The sequence below is a fragment of the Penaeus japonicus genome, unplaced genomic scaffold, assembly GCF_977035675.1.
Source record: "Penaeus japonicus unplaced genomic scaffold, GWHDUDI00000001_assembly GWHDUDI00000030, whole genome shotgun sequence".
Lineage (NCBI taxonomy): Eukaryota > Metazoa > Arthropoda > Malacostraca > Decapoda > Penaeidae > Penaeus > Penaeus japonicus.
The window spans coordinates 17,070,278-17,075,277 of NW_028234432.1; the positions used below are offsets into that span (position 1 = coordinate 17,070,278).

The following is a 5,000-nucleotide window of genomic DNA, read 5'->3' on the forward strand; positions in this document are numbered from 1 at the left end:
GGACAGGGGACAAATAGTCAACAACTGAACGAAGAAATAAAACATAAAGGGTCCTCGCCACTGAGATAGAAACACCTGTGGCATTGGTGGCAAGCCATTTAACAGGAGTGAAGCGGGGCTGCAACCGGTCTAGAAGGTTTTTCCCAATGGGGTGAATCCGTTGTCGTGCAGGTATGGCTGGAGTGACCCGGACTGCTGCACCAAGGTATGTGTACTTTGTGCAATGAGGTATGACATTTCCACCCATTGTTAAAAGTGGCAGTGCTCTGAAGTTACAGTAGGAAAAAAAATCTGCTTTTAGCTGGGGAGATAATAAGGCCACAGGAAACAGAAGACTCATAGAAATTATGAAGAAAGAGCTGAAGATCTTGAGGTGAGGTTGAGTGGATACAGATGTCATCTGCATAACAGGTGACAGTAGTTCCGGGGATGGCAGGGATAAGAGAAAGTAGACGGTGCATCAGGACATTGAAAAGGAAAGGGCTTAAAACGCCACCCTGTGGAGTACCAAGCTCAAACAGTTCGTAGCAGCTACAGGATCCCCTAAACATGACACGTGAGGCCCTATTACTGAGAAAACCCTGTATCCACCTCAGAAGGTTTCCTTGAATACCAAATTCCACCAGCTGGTCAAGAATAATTTCCCTGTTGGCTATATCAAAGGCACTTTTGAGGTCAAGGAAGGGTGGAGGAAAGACGGGTATAGAGTTCTACAAGGCAATGGTGCATGCTTTGTTGTGGAAGGAAACCGTACAGACTGGGAGAGAGTTTATCCTGTAGGCGATGCATTAGTCTGGCAAGAAGGATGCGTTCAAGCACCTTACTAAAGCAGGAAGTGAGGGAAATGGGCCTAGATTTATCGGTTCCAAGTTTTGGCATTGGGACAATTGTGCTGGAAGTCCAGGCAGAGGGTACTTATTCCTGACGAAAACAAAGATTGAAGAGGTGTAGAAGAGGGTTACCAGGAACTTTCTGAATGAGGTGAAGCACTTGATATGTAAGGCTATCATCCCCAGGTGCAGTAGTCTTAGTCCCAGCAAGAGCACGGCCACGTTATCCTCTGACTAGAGGTGGTAGGTCTGCTCATCCAGTTTCAATTCAATAACTTCATCAATGAAGGTTGCTTGCGTTACGTTGTGAGGAGAGGAGAGCTTTCTGGATGTGTGCAGGCAGATTGCAAGTTTGTGACTGAGCTGACCAAGTATGATGATCCTTGAGCGTATTCCTGTGGAGGGGACATAGGGTGGTTCTGGGGGAGGTCCGATTAGAGTTAATTAGATGGTGGATGGTTAGAATGCTAGTTGTTGGTTGCTTTATGTCTGTAATTTCTTGTGTGACTCTGTTGTCGACGACGAAGGGAAGAAAGATTGGTGTCTCCCTTGCTGTCTTGGTACTTGTGTGAGATGATCTGGTGTGGGTTGCCTCATGAACCACAAGACCAGCATCCAACTGCCCTTCTACAATGCTTGGACAAGCGATGGGTCTAAACGTCCAGGTATGGGCAGGGCAGGGCGACGTAGAATGTGCCTTAATTAATAACATAAATTAGAAAAGTCATGTGTGGCTTTTACCAGGGAATTGTACAAGTGGTCAGGGGAAAGGAGATCAAAAGTGGGAAGAAGCCTGGAGATGTACGAGATGTATGTAGGACAGTACTTGGGAGGGATGGAAATCTGGGTGCGGTGGTAAGGAAGCCTTGGACTGGTTGGTAGAGAGTACTGTAGGCTGAGAGCGATATGGTCGGAGAAGAGAGAAGGTACTGAATGGCAACTAACGTGTGATGCCACAAGGCCAGATGTTAGGATGTGGTCCAGGGTACCCTCAGTCCCCCACGGGTATGTGTAGCTCCACCAGTATTTCAGCGGGTGAGGTGGTAGCGCTGTATGTAGTTGAGCAAAGGCAGGCCACTGCAGTTAGGAATGCCGGGCATTAAAATCCCCCATGTAGATCATTCCACAATCTATCTGAGTCGGAAGAGCTTGGAGATGAATCACACCAGGGGCAGAGTACACATTGCAGAGTATGAGTTTGCCATCTCCCACAGTGACCTCAAAAAGTTTAAAGGTCATATCAGCATGTATAGAGCAATGGAGGAGCTTGTGAGGCATGGAGGAATGAACATAAGTAACGAGGCCATTCCTGGCATGGTGTACATATGAGACAAAGCCTGATAGCAAGGGAGTTGTTTCCCCCGGCCGAGAACCACCAACAAAAGCTTCTTGAATAAATATGACCTGTCGGTGATGGTGATAGACATATGTCCCAATAGCAGTGAGCCTAGAGTAGTGTCTGATTCCAAACGCATTCCATGAGATAATATGCAGTGGCATGAAACTAGTGAGATTTACCCTTAGTTTTACGGATGGCAGAAGATCGCATAGTAGGAGTGGGGGCGCTGCCAGGCATAGTGCAGGGTTGGGAGGTTGTGGAAGGTGCTGGATCACTTAGTTTTTCAAAGCGGGAGGCAACAATATCAAGCTTTTCAGTGAGTGCCGTGACAGATGTAATGACAACTTTGTGTGATTCGACTAAGGCTGCAATAGTGTTTGAAGTGGTGGCTTGCTGGCTTACCAAGCTGTCAATGCGGGCATCTATAGCATCAAAGCGTGCTGTGAGAGCAGTACAGCAAGATGCCGGTGGCGGCGATGGCGACTCCTGAGGTGGGGCTTTGTGGGATTGCTTAGCTCATCCATGCCAGACATTTACTCCTGGCATGTTACAACGAGGGCACTTCCACTGTGAGGTGTCTGATGCAAACATAGATGAGGATCACTGCTCAGGTTCTCCTTAAAGGCTAACTTCACATACTTGTCCCGGGGAGCAAAGGCTGGAGCAGCAGATCGGGGCATCGAGAGTGCAGCCAGAGGAAAGGGGCGAGGTGTGGTGTCAAATGCCGTATGCTGGCTAGGAGTTTCCTTATGTTTATTTTTAGCATGTTTCATCGGGCATTTGATGGATTCAGGGGCACCAGCTTCTTGATCACAATGATTTTGGGGCTCAAGATGTTCTGTAGACTGGTCATCATCAATCTCACTTAAGGGATGATCGACCTTAACATCAGCAAGGGAGGCTGGGCCCGAGTATTCCATGATCCCCAAAATCGGGAGAGCCTGAGGCATTGGCAACACTTAGCTGGGATATGATCTCTCAAGGGTGACGTAGCCATGACGTCACACGCCTTGCAGTGCGTATGCGCAAGCCCGATGGCCGCCGACCGTGGGGGGGTTGGGCCACGTATTTAATATATTATCCAAGCTACAGTCTAAGTCTAAAAAAATATATATATTGTTAACACTTTGCAGGCGACTATTTCTCACAGTAACTCACAGAACACGCTGGAAAGCCTCAATTCCTTGGGAGACCCGTAAATCAGCAAACTAGTCTGTTTTCGGCGAAATGTTGATCAGCTGATCTTGTAATTGAAACAAAAGGCGTTATTTTCTAGAAAGATCCCCAGATACCCCCTCACAACTTCACTGACTGTTGATAGAAGGTTAACCAAAACTTATACTGTAGATATAATCTTGGAAACACCAAAGCTGTGAAGAAGATGGAGAGAGAGAGAGAGAGAGAGAGAGAGAGAGAGAGAGAGAGAGAGAGAGAGAGAGAGAGAGAGAGAGAGAGAGAGAGAGAGAGAGAGAGAGAGAGAGAGAGAGCAAAAGAAGAGAAAGAGAGCGAGAGAGAGAGAGAGAGAGAGAGAGAGAGAGAGAGAGAGAGAGAGAGAGAGAGAGAGAGAGAGAGAGAGAGAGAGAGAGAGAGAGAGAGAGAGAGAGAGAGAGAGAAGACAAAGAGAGAGAGAGAGAGAGAGAGAGAGAGAGAGGAGAGAGAGAGAGAGAGAGAGAGAGAGAGAGAGAGAGAGAGAGAGAGAGAGAGAGAAAGAGAGAGAGAGAGCAAAAGAAGAGAAAAAGAGCGAGAGAGAGAGAGAGAGAGAGAGAACGAGTGAGAGAGAGAGAGAGATGTAGAGAGAGAGAGTAAGGCACTGATAGTGCATATCATGTGAGCTCAGACACTGATAATACATGTTATAAGCCAGACACTTCCTGCGACCTCTTCCGGCGTAAGTATGCATCCGCCCATAGCAGCTGCGTTTGCTAGCGGAAGTCCCTGAGGCACAGAAAGTACTCGAAGAGGCGTACATAAGACAGAGCAAAATGAACCAAATGAGAGCAGGCACACAGACAGAGAGAAGAAAAGGCAGAGCGAGTAGCTTTGACCTCCGGGTCAGTGTATTGACCGATTCCACTAATAAAGACCATAGCACGTGAACCTCTGAAAGTCTTTCCACCGGGGCTCAAGAGAGAGAGAGAGAGAGAGAGAGAGAGAGAGAGAGAGAGAGAGAGAGAGAGAGAGAGAGAGAGAGAGAGAGAGAGAGAGAGAGAGAGAGAGAGAGAGAGAGAGATATGATAGTGGGTACAACTGCTGGCAGCTAACGGGTTACAGAGAAAAAAAGAAGAGAGAGAGAGAGAGAGAGAGAGAGAGAGAGAGAGAGAGAGAGAGAGAGAGAGAGAGAGAGAGAGAGAGAGAGAGAGAGAGAGAGAGAGAGAGAGAGAGAGAGAGAGAGAGGGGGGGGGGAGGGAGAGGGAGAGAGAGAAGAGAGAGAGAGAGATAGATAGATAGATAGATAGATAGATAGATAGATAGATAGATAGATAGATAGATAGATAGATAGATAGATAGAGAGAGAGAGAGGAGAGAGAGATAGGATAAGAATAATCCAAGTTTGCGGAGATCTTCTTCAGACTTATACAAATGTAGGGAGAGAGTGTGCGAACGAGTGCTGATTCAATCTGAGTTTGGCCCTTACCCACCGTGGTGCCCAGCCACAGCAGTGACCGCCAGGTGACTGAAATCTCACGAGCTTAGGTAGGGCTCGATCTGCCGTCCACGGGGATGTACCAACCAGACAGCTGGAGTTTCAGGGATTTTTGTAACCACTCACGGAACTTGTTGCCAATATTCAGCCATAGTAATAAAGTAATAATCCTTCGCCATATTATTCA

At 47.4% G+C, this 5,000-nt stretch overlaps 1 pseudogene; it reads right to left on the reverse strand.

The window, feature by feature from the left end:
• LOC147468227 (uncharacterized) overlaps window positions 1-1,010 on the reverse strand; it is a 2,297-nt pseudogene extending 1,287 nt beyond the window's left edge.
• Window positions 1,011-5,000: the final 3,990 nt, after the last annotated feature.